Below are 20,943 nucleotides of genomic sequence, written 5' to 3' on the forward strand. Positions count from 1 at the left end.
ATTAGAATGTTTTTTGAATTTCTTGAAAAGATTAAACATTCAGAACAAAATATAAATTATTGTATAAATACCTACTTGAAAAAGTTTTTTTCTAGAAACCAATTAATATCATATATTTTATTTAAATTGATCTACTTAAAATAATTCGTCATATATTTTATAAGGTGTCGAAATACAAAAGAAAAATACTGTTAGTTTAAATAATTAACGCCTTAAATTACGGTCGGGTCAATATACTTGTCGATAATTTTTCGATTTCATGTTATATTTGTATACCAATATTATATTCATAATGATGCATCATTAATCTAAAATGTCAAGTGTATAGTTTTTAATTACTACCATCGTATTATTTGTACGTCATATGGTATTGTATGTAATTTTCTCAGAAAATGTCGCTGCATTGTCTTCTCTATATTCCATTAACAGAAACCGTTTTGTATCAGTAATCCGAATTATAGACTGTGTTCGCCCGTTGTTTTACCCTCTCGTAATACTGTAATAGTAGCTAGTTGAAAGCACTTAAACTTCACAGTTTACTAATTTACTTATATATAAGTGACCAGATTAAAAGTCATGCGTGTTACTGATTCGAAAATCGTCAATAGGGCCCATTTATGTTCATGCATTTTGTAGATAAACTATCGAATAAAATTTAAATAAGTATTATTAAGCATGTGATGGTGTTTAAAATATTAAACATGTGTTCATCAGTTCCAATCTTAGAACAAAACAATTATCAAGAAATACAATGGAACAGTAAGGACAACTCGGTGAAGTAATAATGGGTAGATCAGGATAAATCTATAAATAGACAAAAAATATGAATTATTCATGAAAACAGAATTACTCGCAATTTTTCGCCATTACTTATATTATTATCAATGTTTATCATAATAATGTTTAGACTATAATGTAAACAATTTATATATCACATAAAAATTATCATATTTATGAAGTTCTTTTCTGATAATGTTCGATGACTTTTTCTCTTTTAGAATTAGTGTTTAAACAGATAATACAAGATTCATCTTAAGGTTTTTCTGAAATTAAAAATATTAAAAATAGGCTTGTTAATATTTTTTTCATGCTAAGGGGTTGTAGTAAAAATGAACTCCTTTATTCAAAATCGATTTTTGTGTTTTTTGAATTTATTATTAAATTTAAATTTAACACATGCATTATAGTGGTCTATTCAATTACCTTTTACACTTAAAACCTACCAAACGAGTTCTCTGAACTTTGAAATTCAAATTTACAGCTCAATATTCAATGACTCGATACTACTTTGAAAATACGATGTATTTCTAACTGTTAATCGTCTGTAGTGTGTTACGTTAAGAGATACTTGTACGTTATAATATTGGTTTTATCTAATGCAGATAACTCGGTAAATATTATATTACGCAATAAATAATGTTCTTATCTAACCAAAAGTTAATTTTTTATTTAAGTGCGGAGGCGATGACTTGAGCGGTATTATTTGCCGATGTTTTAATGATTTTCAAGCGTCAATGGTCTTACTTGCGCAAAACGGAAAGTTTACGAACAGAAAATCGTTTTCACATTAGTTTTCATTTCACTAAACACAAGTACAATTCAATTACCCAAATAAACTTATTTCACACACACACACTCACACGAAGTTTTTCGTTTCTGCATACAAGCATGCAACCGGCGGCGGATGTTCGTTCGATTTGAACGCAATCCGGAAACGTTTTAGGCTCTAGGTATTATATACACCCCTCTCCTCATCATACATCTCGAAATCTGATCTTAAAAAGATAGTGCGTATAGGAGGAAGACGGAGAAAGGGCACTACTCGAAGCAAGTTTTCCCGACTCGAAAACTTTGACCCGTTTAAATTTTCAGACCTTGGCCATTTAAGATTTTCCGCAACAAAACTCAACACAAAACAATGAAACTTCCACTGTTCATTATAATTTCAAAAAATACAAAACACTTCATGTTATTCGATGAAAATGGTGTTCATATTAAGTGATAAAAATGAAAAACTACCCGCGAAATTTTCAATTATGTATTTCATGATGTTTAAAAGAGGTATATATATTTTTGAGAATACTCCGGATGATTCATTCGCGAATGGTGGAGTAATTGCATTACTTTCCTCAATAGAACTTTATCTTTCTATAGAATGGAGAACAAAATTAATTTTAGTCTAAATAAAATCAAAAAGATTAAAATAATAAAATACGAACCTAATGAACAAATCAATGTATATATTTCCATTGAATTATTATTTTTAAAGTATAAGCCATAAGATTTATACAGACATGAGTTTTAGTGATAACGTATTGTATTTGTAAGCTAAATCTTTATGTAAGGTGTATATTACTAAACTTAGATGGTTTTTAATTTATAAAAATGTAATTAATTTAAAATAAAAAACATTAAAATGAATGGAACAAAGCTTTAATGAATGAAAAATAAATTCTGTAAGTTCTAAATTACTATTACAAAACTTAGCAATCATTTTTTAACAACTTTTTACGCAAGTTTGGTTATTTAAAAATGTTTTATTTAGAGCAAGACGTAGTAAAGAAACTTTAAAGGTTATACATAATATTATGTTAACATTTAAAATGTTTACTTGGATAAACAATATAACATCCAGTATGCATAATACATAAACATTTGAACTATTTGAAGCCTAATTTTATTGTTTGTTTTGTAGAAATAAAATTAATCTACATCAATCCATATAATTTAGGTACTATAAATTTTGTTTAACAAATTAATATCATATAATTTTCTTCAAGACTTTAAATCCAATACAATATGTATTACATACTAGTATAATAATACATTTAAAAAATATTATTTTTTATTGCTTAGATAATATTTTCTACAAAATTCAAAAACAAACGAGTACATTCTTTGTATATATTATACAATTGTGTCAATATTTCATATTGTTTAATTTACATTAAAAAAAAATTTTAATATTATGATTATTAAAGCCATGTTTTTAAATTTTGTAATTTTAGATGATTACAATTTCTAAAACGAATAATTGCAGATACTTTAAATTTTCACAAAACATTTATCTGACAAGTTTCCTTATACGTAAATTTCTAAAATATTTTAGCTCTTTTTCAGCTATGCTAAGACAAATTTTCAATTTTTTAAGCATTATTTGGTTTGTAAAATTTTGCTAAAAATAAACTCTTTATTTAAATATAAACGATAAGGGAAAGCTGGACTTATGGTGGCCAACTATAATCAAACTAACAAAATCAAAAATAATTAAGGTTCTTCAATATGTGAAATAACTGTCAACGTTAGGGGTAGACTGTTAACAAAACCTTTCTACAGAAAAAATTCATAACACATATATATATATAAGTTATAGTTATAACTATAACATATCAGTATATCCCCACCACTCAAATCTACTAAGCTATACTCTGTTTCCATTCCTGACAACCCCTCACCTCAACCTCGCACATACACGACTTGTTATATGTATACGAGTATGATATACTCATGTTAATATTTCAGTGAATTTTAATAAAATCTATTTCTCAAAAACCAACGGTTTCGTGAAATTTTAATCTCTAGTCTTCTACACATTTTTATGTAACTACATAGACATAAATAATATAGAAATTCAAGTTAACGAGAAAAAGGTTAACTTGTTCAATTGTTCACTGCAATAGGATGTAATCATCTTTGATTAACACAAATAATAATGGCTGTATCTAAACGTAACACGCAGTGGCGTAGGCAAGGGGACGGCTAAGAGGGCTATAGCCCTCCCCATTGACTGTGTTGACCTTAGAATGTTATCAAGATTAAATATTAATTTTCTGCCATAACAATAATTGAATACAACTATAAATAAATTAAAAAATGTATACCTATGCATATAATTTTAAATAGTTAATAGTGTAAATAAAAAAAAAATATTAAATATTGTATTTGTATTTTTTGTATTATTTTGTGAGACTTAGACCCCCCCTCCCATACACAATTCCTGTCTACGAAACGGTAACACGTTTAAATTAAACAACTTCCTTGTTCACTAAAAATTAAAAAGTGCCAAAAATAACTTACTATATACCTACGTTTTTTTGCCAAATAATGTCAAGATTAAAAATAATATTCTTATTTATCAAATACATTAAAATATTATAGTGTTACTGTATAATTTTTTCGATATGACAATTAAGTATCTATCTTTTTTTTATTGGGGGTTGAGGCTTCGACAACAAAGGCCATTAGCCTGTGGAACTGTGGGGGAGGGAACTGTTGGTTTTGGTACTCGTGGATGGTATCTATCTTATTAATAAGTAATAACTTTATTATTAAATACTAAAGTGAGTTCAATGAGCATTTACCAATGAATTGAAAATGCAATAATAAATTAAATTCCTTTAATCTACCTATTATAGCTTTACGAATCTTCGTAGTGTTCATATCTTTTATTTTGACTACTGGTACTTTTATAAATTTTCAAAAAATTATGACATTTTCAACAACACAAATAGCATCCACCACATTCCAATAGGGAGGTACTAATAATTAAATTTAAAAAGTTCAGGTTATAAAACATCAACATAATGTCTCTAGAATATATATCATATTTTTATTATGAAAATATTGTGTTATCAATCCATCATAAAAAAGACAGGTGGGACAACACTAGTGTGAAATTTAGAAATCACATAAATTCAGTGAGTTTTGATGCTGTTGTAAGGTCCATGTAGCACACAAACCATGGGATAATACGTTAGATCAATGTGATTAATGGTCAGCGAAAGGTCCACTAGCATAGTACATATAAATATACAAATATTATATTGTATTGAAAATTGAGTTCACTACATTACGTTATCATAAAGAAAGAAACATACAATATAAAATATCATATCAATAATAATAATGACTTTACATAGAATTTGTAAACGTTATATTGACGTTGTTTGACACCGAATGTCAATAACCAACATAATATGATAGCTTCAGAGACAACGAATGCCTATATTGAATAATATAGGTATATTGTTAAATATATTATATCAAATTAATATAACATTTATTCAAATTAAATTTGAATTTTGAATTTCAATAACTATAACTATTTAATCGTTATTTATTAATTATTTTAGAGATGTTATGAGAGACTGAGAGAGAGTATAATGTATTTTTTCTTACGAAATATAACTACCTACGTATAAAGTCAATTTTTAATATGAGAAGCCATTTAGCCATGGGGAATATATGATTTAAGTTCGTAAGACCCTTTACCCTCACAAGACACGTATCTAAATATAAAATGATATATGATATTACTTATTATATAATATTATTAACATTATTATTATTGATTAAAAAACCTATTAAATTTATACATTCTCATTAACACTACGCCCGAATTTAATGACCTCCGTCTTACAAATGCGAAATATTGTAAATTAATAAATACTCAGATGTTTATATATAGTATTTTTTGTTATTTTTAATACTAGTCTCAATGAATTTATCATAACTATTAAAAAAAAAAAAAAAAAAAAACAGTTCCAATAAAGCATAAACCATGTTATCGCATTTAAATTAGACGATAAGACAATTTAATATAATATAGTGAACTGATAATCAAAAATTTGTTAAATTACTTACGCACTACCAAGTAAGCGAAAGGTTTATTTTACATGGATCTTCTCATGTGTAAATATGATAGGTTAACTCTTCTTAAACGTTTAATGAATTTGTAAATTTACTTTAACTACATTCAAATTTTCTATTAAGAACTTTTTTACTGAAAAATAAATATAGTTTACCGTAATATTATTGGGTGATTGCTATACATTCATAAGTGTTCGCATTTTGTACTGTATTAATATTTTTTAATAATAGAAAGTATATTTACAAAACATTTATATAATATATACTTATTTATATTTTATTTATATTATATTATTTTCATTAATTTATATGTTTACTCCATTATTATGACGTACTCCTTAGAATTTTGAAAATTTGTTATTATATTTTTATAATTTTCATAATCCATAATAATATCATTTTTCTCCCATCTTTAGAAAAAGGTCTATATTTTTGCTCCCAAAATTTCGCTGTTCACCAATCAACATAGGTATATCATACAAAAGTAATCAAGTGACGAGTGTCAAAATGTACCATTTGTGTTTGTGTTATTAATTACATAAGTAAGTACTTAAATCTGATTTTTATATAAATTAATTTAAACTTGTAATTGCCGTAGAGATAAACAAATGTTTTTAATATTGGTGAATCACGTAGTTTGAACAATAACAAGAAAATATTAGTTTGACGTGCTACGCATACTTATTTATAACTAAAAATATAACTGAACAAGTATTCGAGAGAAGCTTATTAAAAAATGTGTAAAGTAACACAAACTACGAGAACAATAACAAATTTTGGCAAAAAACAAATTAAATAATAAAACAAATGATTTGCAGGTAGGGATCTTATAAAAATGATTTTCAATTCAACTTTCAAGTATAGTTACCATTTACCAATTGGATTGCTCCAAATGTTATATACTTATAGATTCTAGGAGTGTATATTAGTATTTTTTTTTTTTTTTTAGATATCACAGTATGCAATTCAATTTTTACGGTTATAATAAAAGTTATTCAGCTATAGTTAGTTAATCAATTTAGTTACAATGTACCTTTTTAAAAGAACCTAATGTAAACTACAAACTACGGTAATACAAGTTTTTACAAGCGGCACACCAAAAATAATATTTTAAACGATTTGTAGTTAAATAAATATTTTAGTTTGACATTTATGAAATTTTTAAACTAAGTTTATTATAATTCAAAAGATAATAGTTGAAATTGAGTTTAATTAATTTCAACTCCCATTATTGTTTTCAGGTTTAACATAGGAATATACATGGGATGTACTGTTGGAATTACAAAAAATGGTATTTGATTAAAAATATGGCAATTTAGATGCTCCTTAATCACGACCTTTGTAAGTTGTTTGAATTATTAGTTTCAATATAAATTATTAGTAATTACATAAAATAATAATTATATTAAAATCAGATTCATTCTTATTTTCTTAATGATATATAAAATAGAATCACTGAAAAGAAACTCTCTAAAATATTAAAATGAGATATTTATACGAATTCTAATGAATTATTATTATTTTATAACTGATGTACAGATTAATTAAATACAAATTGTAATAATTTTCTATTTCCAACATTGATATGATAATATTTTTCTTTATTATTTTATCTAAATATGTGTATATTTTATAGCTTAATTAAAAAGTTTATACAATGTTAAAATTTATGAAAGGATGAATTAAAAAATGGGGATACTTTTAACAGCCTGAAACTGGAAAATTTTTCAAAGAAATGAATTTTAAATATCAAAATAGAAATATATTTGATTTAAAACAAATTATATAAGCTTATACACAGTACATCAATTAAATAATTCAATTTTATAATTCCATATACAAATCAAAACTAATAATTAATTTATATTTACCTGATTTAAAATGTTTGTGAAAGTCCCTCATCACTCATTTAATCACTTTTATGATTTAAATTGAAGTCTCAAAATAAAATATTTTGGACATACACATACGGGTGTTTTTATGTTATTTTCACCATTGTAAAAATACTTTGTGTAACTAAATAATTATTAATCAATTTAAAAAATAAATAAATAATGTTATTTTTGACAAATATAAGAAAAAATGATCGAATCTACTACAAAATTAATAACAAACATATTAAATTAACTAATATAGAAATACACCGAAATAAACATAATATGGCCTACTGAAAATACCATACCAATGCCGTGTCTAGAAATTATTTAAGACTCGAGGGGTTAAAGTTACAACATATTATATGCTTGATATACTATATGATGCATATTTTAAATAAACCTGGAATTTCAACATGGGCTATGAATTAGGTTCCCTCCTCCTATAAGCCACTGCATACGATTAATGGCTGCAGAGCCTTTATGTCAATAATTAAGACCAATAAGAAAAGATAAGTTAGATATTAGTTGTCCCACAATAATAATTAGTATAAATGCGAGTATGAGTAATCTTTAAAGGCACATTCCAGCATAATGATTTCATGAAAAACAACTTGGAAGTTGCAATGTTGTACGTAAATATACTTACCATTCCAATCATTAGATTTATTTTCCCAGAAAAAAGGTACACCACCGGAATCAAGTTTTTACCAAGCGAATCGTTAAACATATTACAATGCCAATCAATAGTAAAGACTACGAATACTTGGAGTTTAGGAATGACGATGAATATGTGGAAATGCAGGGAAAATAATCGATGATTCAAGTTAATGGCTGTGTTTTTTGGAATATTTTATTAAATATTCGTATTAGAAATCATTTTTGAAATTTTTCCATTAAAAGGGGTAAAAATTATATTACATTAAGTATAAACCAATACATCGCTATAACTAAATGACTCCAATATAATGCAGATGATATGGTTAAGTTTCCATGTGCATTTTCTATTTTCGATTAGATAAATATATAATAATCTAAAAATCTTTGAAGATTAGTGCTAAATACCTACCTGACTCATTTTTTGTTTATTTTTCAGTATAATATAATACACAATTGAATCTCATAGTATCTGGGCCACCCAACTAGAATTTGTAATAGTAGTGTTTCGTAGGTTTTTTCTTGAATGAGTAGGGATATGTCTGTTGGATTTATCAGGTTATTTATGCCAACTAAACTGCTAAGAGAGTCATTTAGTATTCCATATTTATTATGCGATGAATCTTTGTTTATGATCTTATTTTATACTACTGCTTTATATATATCTATTGCTTTGGTTGTATATATAGAGCATTCGTGAGGAAATTTGTAAGTAGTGGTGGAATCTTCGGTTACTTTACACAGATATTCCTACGTTTTGGTCTGTTTTTGAATACATCAGTGTAAATGTGTTTATAGTCGGAGTATTTTTGTAAAGTGTTTTTAAAAATGTTTCTGTGTATAATATTACAGGTGTTTATTTTTTGAATTCTGATATTTCTAGGTTTATATCGAGGTACATTTTCCTAGGGTTGAAATTTGGGGATTTTCTTTTTACTAAGCATTTTAAGTCTATTTGATAATCTTCGGCTTCTTTTATATTTTTTGTTAGTTATTTATTTGAAGGGTTTTCAATGTTTATTAGTGTTCTGGCTGTGTAGAGAAAAGTGTTGTAGGTTTTCTTAAGCCTGGTGGTAGTTCATTCGCTATGTTTCTCAAGCTCTCAAATGCTGGATTTGAAGCCCCCTAATGCGAAACATATACCAGTGTTAACGTATACGCAGGAGTAGGAGTATCAAACATTTTTAAGTATTTTTGGTTAGCAATCCTAAGTATAATTGATCCATATTCTGATTTATATCTGTTTAAAGCCTTTGTAAATCTTTAATAAAGAACAGGTGTCGCCACCCCCAATAAGATGTATGTGAGATGATTTTGAAAATATTAAGTTTTTGTAATATGGACGTTTTGGTGGATTTTAAATAGGGTAATGAACTGAGTTTTGAGTCGAATGTCATACCAAGGATTTTTATTTTATTTTTATTTGGAATCTGTTGGTAATCTATTTTTATCTGTGGTATTTCTTGGTTTATTTATTTTTTTTTTTGAGAACAAAATATATTGAGATTTCTCACTGGAAATGTTGAAACCAGTGTTGTTTGACCATGCTTTGTGAAACTGCCAATGTTAGATTGCTTTAGACAATGCTTTAGATATGTCAAGGTTTACCATACCAAGTGTTTATTTGTTTTCGAAAGCTAAGTCGATTTCTGATTTAATTATGTGTAGGTTGTCGATTGTAGATCTTGATTGATGGACCCACTTTGTTCTTTATTAATTTATGATTTTGTTTTTTTCAAGAAACCAAATGAGTCTAGTTTTTATAATTTTTTCCATTATTTTTGCCATAGTGTTTAACAAAGTTATTGGTCTGTAGTCGTCAACGGAGTGTTTGTTTTTTCCAGGTTTATTGATTGCAATAATTATGCCGCTTTTCCACTTACTTGGAAGTGTTCCTATTCACCATATCGTGTTATATATGTGTAGTTGGTGGTATTTACTGTTTTTAGCGGTGTTACCTAGATTGTGAATGAAGCAGTATAGTATTCCGTCAAGGCCAGGGCTTTTACTTCTATATTTAAAGAGTGCTACTTTCATTTCCTTTATGGAGAAAGGTTCGTATAAGCTTATTTGGTCTGGACAAAGAGGACTTACATCAGATTTTATGGGCATATTTTCTGCTGTTGTTTTTATGCCTTTAATAAATTTTTGTTTATAAACCTTATCGCTGAAGTTGTCTTGAAAGTGAATACTGATTTTTTGGGAAATCTCATATGCCTCGGATGTTGTTCCAAAATCATCAGTTATATAAATTTCCTGGTCTCTATACCTTTAAGTGATCTAATTTTATTCCAAATAAGCGATGGGTGTGTATTGTTGTTTATGGTACTTTTGAATTTTTTCCTTGATTCTTTTTAACTATTCTTGATTAAGAACTCAGATTTGGTTCTTAGTTTTTTAAGTTGAATAAAGTTTTCTTGAGATTTGTTTTTTTTAAACGTTTTCAGTGCATTTTTTTTTTTATGGCCTTTTTAATCGCATCATTCCATCAAGGAAATTTTGGTTTTGATGTTTAATTTGTGTGGTTTCCAATAGTTTTTTCCTCTGTTAGGATTGATATTGTTGTGAATATTCTGACCATTTCAATAATGTTTTGTTGGTTAGTGGTGGATAGTTTGGAAACTTCTGCATCAACCATTTCACTGAAACGTGTCCAGTTTGTGTTTTTAAGGTTCCATCTTTGACTTTTGTTCCTAACGGTCCTAGGGGTGAAAGTTATTTTTATTGGAATATGATCACTACTGAATATATCGGTTAATACTTTTCATTCGGTTCTATGAGTGAGTGAGGATGAACAGACAATCAGATCAATACATGAACAATTTCCATTTGCTAAATTAATGTGTGTAGGTGTTGAGTCGTTGGATAACGCGATGTTATCTTTGTTGAGTAGTTTTTCAATTTCTTTACCTCTGGGGTCTGTTTTAGTGGATCTCTATATAGGACTGTGAGCATTAAAGTCGCCTAGAAGAATAAAGGTGTGGGAAATTGTTGAATGATGTATTCTATATCCATAGTGCTGAAATTCTTTTGGTTGGGGAGATATATGTTGCATATTGTGAATTTTTCTTTTATTTCGATTTGTATCACCAATATACTTCTAGTTCACTGTGGATGTGGATGGTTTGGCTTGATATAAAATCTTTAACATAGATAGACGTACCACCACTAGCTCCACCAGCTTCTAGGCGGTTTTTTCTATAACCTTCATAATTTTTGAGGAGAGCTATGTAATTTTCTTTGAAGTTTGATTCTTGGAGGCATATTATTTGTGGATTATGATCTTGTATAATTAGTTCAAGTTCATGTTTTTTTTAAAAAACCTTTTATGCTCCATTGGATAATGGCAGGGTTTGTGTTATCCATATTTGTCTTTATTTATTATTATTATTATATTTTTAGGTATTTCTTTATTGCTGTAGTGAAGATGGGTCCTCTGGAGGTTTACTGTTGACTAATGCTTTGTTTAGTCTCGTGAGCTTGTTTTTAATACTGAGGTTATTGATTTTCGGATGAATGGTGTCAATAATTTCGATCCTATCCATCGTTGAAATATTGAATTGTTTGAGTGTGCTAATAAAATGTTGCACGCCAAGCGTGTTGTCTATAATATATTTGAGGAGAAGGTTATTTTTAGGTTCGGTATTTGATTGAAAGCGGATTTGGCAGGTGTTAGTGATTCATCCACATTATTTACAATTTGTTCTATAGAATTTGAGCGTTTAGGTTTTTTAGGTGTTACTTGTATGGTTTTTTTTTTGATTTATTTGAGTTTAATAGCATGGTTGTGAGTGTACCATTGTTAGTTTGTTGGCTTTGTATTGACGTTGTAGCAGGTGAATTGTTTTTAAGATTCACTATATTCTGTGTGCGATCAGGGCTACTATGAATCGATTCAGACGGGGGTGGTCTTTTCCTGTAAACTACTGGCTCTTTGTAATAGTTTAATTGCATAATGATTACAGTAAGTACTAACAAAATAGAATCATTCACTTTGGTATAACATTTGTATTAAAGTGGTTAGATATAACTTAATTTATACGTATAATATATGATGAATGATATTTAATAATACGTTGAATTTGTTTACTGGTGAAAAAATAACAACTATGACAAAATAATAGAATATACGTAGGTAGAAAAACACTATGGTATGTATGTTGATAAAAATAGGATATGATGGGATTAAGTAAAAATATCGTACGAAGTAATGTAAAGAAAATGTAAAAAAATAATTTCAGTTTAGTACAATCATGAATAGAAGCGTGCAGAGAATGATTGATTGATTGATTATTATTTCAATATCAAGTCGATGGAAAAAAAAATCATGAAGATTGATGTAAAATTATATGGTTAGGTTAGGTAAGATGTTTTTTTTCATTTTTTTTTTTTCGTATGAGGATGTGTAAAAATATTCAACATTTTCGAATAAAAGAAAAGTGCAATGAAATTTACAAAAAATATTATGAAATATAAGTCTCCGAAATTATATCCATTAAAAAGAGAAAAATTGATATTTTATTTGACATTTTAAACAAATGTCTAATATATTCTTTATTTAACGAATAGGTGTTTTACAAATATTAAAATTAACTTTCAATCTTTTGATTTTAATTTTTAATATCAACATTATTTAAAATTTTTTTATCAAAAATTAAATTAATAATTATAGTGATATGAAATAATATAAGCAAAAACTAGTAAAAATAGAAAAGAAAACTAAGTAAAAATTGGCATTTCGTTAGAAATGTAGGCTGAACGACTTTGCTTAGAATTTATTGTTTTTTTATGCAATATTTTTATATTATAGAATTTAAACTCAATAAATCCATTATAGTGATCCATCCATCATATAATGTACAGCAGATTGGTACCCACTAATCCGCCTTTTTTATATGTCTACTACTTAGAATATGACTAATGGAAAAGAACAAAATGAAAACTTATTTAATTTAACTCAAATGATTTAATTTGTAGGAAATGAAGTGTCTGAACCATTTTTTGTAAATCCATATTTTTTTTATTCGTAGTGAATCAACATTTTTTGAAATTATTAAACGTGACTAATTCTGATAAAAATATTGGATATCAGTATATCACTATTCACTATATTATTTTAGTTGTCTTCGAGACAATCATTCGGATGATCATATTATTTAAAAGTATCCAAATGTCATCTGCATACTTGAATTATTCGTTGTGATAAAAAAATTAACCTAGGTAATATTCGTAACAAAATAGTATGTACCTAAAGACTCTAAAGAATAATAATTAATACAAATAGTTATCTGAAAAGAGACTCGTCTAAGATATGATGGATTTTCTATTGTTTCTAATATTTCTATAGGCTTCTTCAGATTTATCTGTGTTTTTATTAAAACGATTTAATCTTCCTTGGTAAAAATTGATTCTTTGATCTACTTAAAAATACTTTATAATATAAACAGTTGTCTATTTGAATATTAGGACTAATGAAACAAATATAATCATTCCAAAAAATTTTTTTCTAGACAAGCCATATTAGCTATTAATATATTATACTTCCGTGCATATTAGTGTACCTATATATTATCGCTTCGTGTTCTTTCACGTTGGAAATAGTTGATCGTTTTTTGAACTTTAAAATCCTACATATGTATAAAAAGTGCATGTGTGATCAGGTGTTGTTGAATCTCTGATCGCTTAAAGTATTTTCTGTTGAGGACCGTTTTCTACATCTCAACAAACTTATTAAGGTAGGTAATAACTAATAATGTTATTTCATATCATAATATCTTATCGTCATATTTCGGCCCACACAGCACACAATTGCGATAATAATTACCCGGCACATGTCAAGATCACATCGAACACTCCATATCATTCATTTAATACCTGTAATAACACGGAACAGCGTTATCTTCAATTTAGGACCGTCCTTATCATTATTCTCATTCACATATTTGTTGCAAATTATTTTGCCTATTCAAGTCATTCAAGGCAGTATTTTTATTAAATTGTCCAGTAATTAACTTATCTTACCTTGTCATGAGCCCGACATGGCGACATCCAAGTCAAGTACAATATTTCTCCTAAACTTAAGCCATTAGGAAGTGGTCCTGTTCTTCATAGTGCCTCAAATGATAGTACATTTACTTCGACGTCTAAGCGGACCAATAAAACGTCTTACTCTAATGATGACCTTATGAAAGCTTTTCTTGAAATACGAAATTCTCAATCGGTACAATTTCAAGAACTTCATGTATGTCCGCATTCAAGGTACAACCCGTTCACGTGACTCCTACTAACTTGCTCCAGTGACAAAAAATTATTTATTTGATGATCCTCTAAGGAGAGCTATGTCTTTAGTTAATAGTCAAAATAGTTAAACTATTTTTCTAATTTAGGTTTTAGTTTCCGTTATATTTAATTTTCAGGAGTCCACTAAGTAAAACTGTATAGTTTTATTATATATATATATATTATAATATTGATACTCAATGTGTTATATATCATAGGTGTGCGCAGGGGTATGCAGGGTATGCAGCTGCATACCCTGAAGTTCTGTGAGGGGCAAACATCGACTCTGGAAAATTGAAACATCCAGATATCAGTTATCAACTACCAAGTATTTGCGAAATACATACTTCTTGTATTATGTAATGGTATTTATTACAATATTTTTTTTAATTAAACAATAGGTTTTTTCAATATTTGTGAATTGTGTATACATATTATCAGAATTTTATGAGCTTAAAATAACTTTCAGGGCGCGCTATTGTCAGCCTTCTGCATATCCTGAAAAAGAGGCCTGCGCACGCCTATGTTATATATATATATATATATATATATATATATATATATATATATATATGTTATAATGTATATTCATTAATTAGTAATATATTGTAAAAGCTGTATGGTGTTTAAAAATTAAAATTAAATAATTATGTAAATTGTTTATGTTAATATGACTTCCCCTATGATTTATAACAATATTAGAGTGTACATTCTTCAATGTAAATACTAATTGCTTTCAAATTAGTGCTTATCTTAAAACCATGAAATTATATATTTAAACACAAGGTTTTCCATAATTTGTTATTATATTTATTTAACATTATTAAAGAAACAGTCAGCATTTTTTTTTAAGTTCGAATTTTGACAAACTTTGTTAAAATAACGAGCAATAAAAATTATTTTGTAGTTTAAAATGTATGAAATTTTAAATTTATAGGGCTTAGACTTAACGATTATATAATACAATGTTCCTTATTAAAAATCTAGTTTGTTTTAAACCAAAAACTTTTAAAAATATTTAACCAATTCTTATTTATAGACATCTGAAGTTCGAATTTGGACAAAATTAGATATTCAAGAAAACCTTTTAAATTATTTTGTTTTAATTCAAAAATATTATGTGAGAGGAACTTGAAACTTTTACGTGTATCATTATATTTAATGTACGCATTGAAGTTTTTTAAACTTTTAGATGTATTTTATTATTTTATACCATGAACCTATTTCACATCTTTCAATTATATAGTCGGTACTGACTCAAAATATAATGACATTAATATATACTATGGTCATATGGGTAATTAATATTATAACAATTAAATATTTATAAAAAAATAAGAAATAAATGCAATGTTTTCTATAAAAATTAATTCAACCTACCATATTACGAGCAGTATAATAAATTACCATAATAGCAATATAAATATCTTATAAAATATACTTAATAATATAGGCTGACAGACCGTCTTCGCTCAGAATCGTTTACCGTATGCAATGATTTATCATTGAATTCAAATTTAACACATACATTACAGATTACAGTGACTTATTCAATGACGATATATCCTTGACACTTACTGTCGACAGAACGTCTAGATATTTTTCCTCTTTTTTGTGTGTCTTGTATCTTGTATATTTTTTACTAGATATATATTTAGTTTCATTTTTCTTTCGATTTGTTTTGATTTTCCTCCTGTTATTTCCGATATTGATTGACGGAATCATACAATTATAAACTGAACTGAGTTTAAAAAAGTTCTGTATATCTAGAAGTTAGTAAGAGAGTTACTTTTGTACTGACAGATAATGGTGTATGGCCATCAAGTGACTGCAGTATTCATCGTCTAGATCTTTTAACAGAAGTAAATTACGCCTACGTTGTAGTTATAAGTAGAAATACAGTCCATTTAATTAAAACTAAGCTAAATAAATATTGATCGTTTTTACTTTTAAAAAAAAAAAAAAAAAAAACAAGCAAATAGTCTAGTGTCTTTTTGAAAATTTTGAATACTTGTATTTCTTACTAAAGGTAGATTAAATAGGGTAGGATAGGTTTTACTGGACTGTAAATAATAATTAATGTAATGAATTGTAATGAAAAATATCAGCTTTGTCCATATGAGTATATGACTGATGAAATAAATGTTTACAAAGAGTATTAAATTCATATTTTTATAAGTAGGTACCTAATCTAATATTGTTTTAACTCAAAATTAAAATTTACACCATGTGAACCATCCAAAACTATGAGGAAAATTGATTTATAATTATTCTCTCAAAACAAATTGATAAAAAATAAATCGAAAAAAATTGTAACAAGGGATTTTATATCTATCTCGGATGCATAAAATATTATAAGTTTTTTGATTACATTTAGGCAACTAAATAAAATATGTACGTAATTTTATACACTTTTAGAACTATAACTCGTCTCACCAGTCTTTGTTAATACCTAAAGCTTAGTTTCTTGGTGGATAAAATCGACGAAGACCCATAAATTGTTATTCTCAAAATGTAATAGCTGTCATCTTCAGCACCTTAGTGTTAGCGACAAAATAACGTTTCTCTTAATATTATTTACAAACTTGGTGTTGTACAGTTAGTATCCCAAAACGGTTACATTCTGTAACAGTATAATAATATATATTATGTGTAATGTGTAACACGATAGGTATAATCGACAACCATCGAAATGGCTCTACTATTATGAATCGTATCTTGTTTTAGAAATTTACAAATTATCACCACCACTCGGGATAAGTTTTTCATATCAAATGTCCAAAATTGTAGAGAACATAAATATGTTATATGTATCCACATTTTGTGTAAATTGACGTCCTATGACTAAATCATTCATTTTTATTATAAAATGTCTTGGATTATAACGTAACAAATTATAGTTGATTAACTAACAATAATTTAATTTTCACACATTAGACACTGCGTAATAAATTCGTTGCATTTTACTTGATAATATTACATTTTTTTTGACATTGAATTTAAAAATTATTTCAATACTGACTTATATGGAGTGTTTGTTTATAAAGTAAAAATAAAAATATTTAAAAACAATGAGTTAAATATTGAAAACAAAATGTGTATCTTTATATTTACATAAACTATAGAATATAATATAACCTTTTTTATAAAAAAAATCCTTTACCTAATAAATAAAAATATATATATATAATATATATACTATTAGAATCTTGATTTATATAAGAATCTGAGTACAGAATATTTTTAATATCTATTTGTGCATGATTTTGGATTAAACTTATATTTTTTATATTATGATTAAATATTTAAATGTTCAACACTAAATAATGCATACATTTTTCTTAATTAGGTTAATACTAAATATGTTATTAAAGCTTCATAATGTAAATGTTTAAAAAGGTATAGAAATATTTCACGAACTTAATACGTTAGGTCATTTTTCTGGTCAGGTTTCAGGTAATTATATCATATTTACAAAAAGCTATATTTAATTTGAAAAATGAATCCGAACCACCTTCGATATAAACTATTGTGCTTAAGTATATTACATTTTCTAAATTATTAAATTACTAAAAATGTTTCTCGTATTGTTTAAAAAAATTATATTTCTAATAAAAAAAAGTTGTACAACTTTTTAAATTATATTTATATTATTTTGATACAGACAAATACCTACCAAAACGCTTATTTTAGTTATAGTTTTATTCGTACATTTACGTTTATGTTTAAAAAAAATATAACAAAGTATTATAGGCAAGAGATAAACGAATATTTCGCAAAAATATTGAAGAATGAAGACAATCGTTTATGTTAATAGGAAAAAAAATAATGTCGAAAAAATTGTTGTTCTAAGTAACGTATTTTCTTTGGAATCTTACTAAGTGGTTAATTATCATTTATGAAGCTTACACGAATACTGAAATACAATTGTTGGGAATTTATTATTACGTTTTAAAATATCTATGTATATAATATATATAAATATAAGTTTTATCTATTTATATATGAAACACAACGGAAAACGTTCAGAAGTTTGATGTTTGATTATGTCGATGAATACAGAGCTAAACTACCTATGTATATAACAAAATTCGCAAATGACAAAGTACTTTAAACGGCTGTAGAGATATGTGGATGTCGTTAGTAGTATGAATAAGCAGAGGATAAGTTATCTAGGCCAGACTATAAGAAAAAAATAATACACCTATATATAGCATGTTTTATCGAAAAATAAAAAGTAAGCGATCATCTTTTAACTCACTTATCAACGAAACAATTTTTATAATTCTTAAAAACGTTAAAAACTATATTATGGACAAATATAATATGTTACCATCGACTCATTCATAGATATACTGCAGCTTGTTATTCTGGCTAATATGGTTTAGGTATATTAATAAATCATACATATAATAATTACGAAAAACCACACAAAAATCATGTGTCGACGCAAATATACAAAACAATTACAACATAATACCTATGAATAATTATAATTCACAGGTAAAATACATAGGTCTAACCTTTATGACATCATTTTATAGTAGTTTTCTAAGTTACCTAACTAAATGTGGTACACATAATTGAAACAAAATGAAAACAAAATGTTAGTTTTTATATATAAAAACCAAGATAAATAAAAGTATATATTTTTAGTATACCTACTTGAAAGTGTAAATAATTTTTGAATAAACTCAAAACGACGGATTGATATATTATAATTTATGTCCAGTAGGAAAGGTTTTTCATTTATGCAATTTCTAAAGAAATGTAAATATTAAATCCAAAAATATTCTTAAATATCAAATCTATTCAAATGACTATACAGTAAATGCATTATAAAAAAGTTTGCATTTTATAAAGAAAATTTGAACATATTCATATATTTGAACTTATATTTGAACTTACGTTGGTTCCAAGTTATAAGATATGATGCAAAAGTTATCATAACACCATGATACGACGACTCTATAGTAAAAAATATATTAGAGGTATAATCATTCCACTCAATAGAATAGAAGAATTCAAATTATGAGGAAAACTTAAATATACATTTACATGACCACGCCATATACTCAACAGCTATAGTCACTTTAAACTTATTCTTCAAAAAAGTTTGTAAATATAACATTTATATACATTCATATTTAACTCAAATTTAAATTTCATAAATGTTTGATAAACAAAATGTACTTTCACTGCAAGTACAATACATAACTCATTCTCAAAATTAATGTGGTTTATGAAAACAATTATGGTAGGTACATCGGTACCTAATTCAAACAATTATAGTATATATTTTATACACACGATGTACCACGAATATTCAATAATTCGAAATACTAGAATTAATGTAATTTATTATATTACTCCTTAGTGCATACCACTATGTATCTGTCAATATTCATGAACATGAACATGACAATATGTTTCTATAGTCCATAGAATGTTATAGGTAGGTATATAGACATTACTTGCAATAGGTAATAATATAGTGTGCAATAAAATCAAGCTTGAAATTCAAACAGCATCTCTATACCAAATATTTGTTTATTCATTAGCAATTTTTAACGTAAAATTCTCATATATATATAAATGTTTGTATTTTATAATAATCTATGTCTCAATTCCGCTTGAATAAATTTAAAACATTAAGCAATGTAAACCTACCACACGCTAATGGCCTTGTTGTTGAAGCCTTATTATCAATAAAAAAAAAAACATTTAAAACATTTTTTTATAAAAAAAATACCTAGGTATAAAAGACACACCAATAATCTTGCCTTGTAGATACGTTATTACAGTTATATATTATATAATATAATACAATAACTCGATTTACTTTATGATCAAGATTAAGCATTAGTAAATAACTTTTTTTTATATTACGTAACAAAAATAAAATGTTCAACTATAATATATATTAGATATCAATTTAAAATATCAACGTTGAAAAAAATGTTGGCATTTCCTCTAGGTAGGTATTAAAATAATATACAATAATACCTTGTAATTGATAATATTTGAAATTTTCAACTTAAGTTATTATGTTCGTGTTATGTTTATTTAATATTGTAATACTACGAACTCTCACCTCCAGCACAGTCTTTGACTTTGGTGGTGATCGAACAAAAATTTTTTATTTAGTAACTCAGCTTATTGTATACTTTGTTTGTTGGAGAATTAATAAATATTATTATTATTATATAAATATAACTATAAGTACTATCTATCATATTGTTTATTATTAATGGCTGATAATAATGATGCTAGCAATAGTTTCACCGATATACCTATCTGACACAAGATATCAAAAATTGTATTAAATTTATACATTTGTTGACGGATCTTATACAAAATATATCATATTCCTAAATAGCTAAATATAATATTTTATAAACGTACCTACTTAAATCAAACCTTACTCATTCTTGAGTAGTATTCCAAATAAAGTATTCCAAATACAGTATTCGGAATACTACAA

At 26.4% G+C, this 20,943-nt stretch overlaps 1 protein-coding gene and 1 long non-coding RNA gene across 2 annotated transcripts in view; one reads left to right on the top strand and one right to left on the bottom strand.

Moving 5' to 3' along the window:
* LOC107162676 (uncharacterized) overlaps positions 1–20,943 on the bottom strand; it is a 98,969-nt gene that overhangs the window by 75,137 nt on the left and 2,889 nt on the right. The gene's annotated exons all lie outside the window — the stretch shown is intronic.
* On the top strand, positions 6,020–14,903 carry LOC149057848 (uncharacterized). The gene is made up of 3 exons (XR_016191257.1): positions 6,020–6,191; positions 6,891–6,990; positions 14,678–14,903. It is a non-coding gene; the product is annotated as an uncharacterized LOC149057848 (long non-coding RNA).

Source organism: Diuraphis noxia, unplaced genomic scaffold, assembly GCF_037042655.1.
Source record: "Diuraphis noxia isolate RWA-SAM2 unplaced genomic scaffold, SU_Dnox_SAM2 contig0003, whole genome shotgun sequence".
Lineage (NCBI taxonomy): Eukaryota > Metazoa > Arthropoda > Insecta > Hemiptera > Aphididae > Diuraphis > Diuraphis noxia.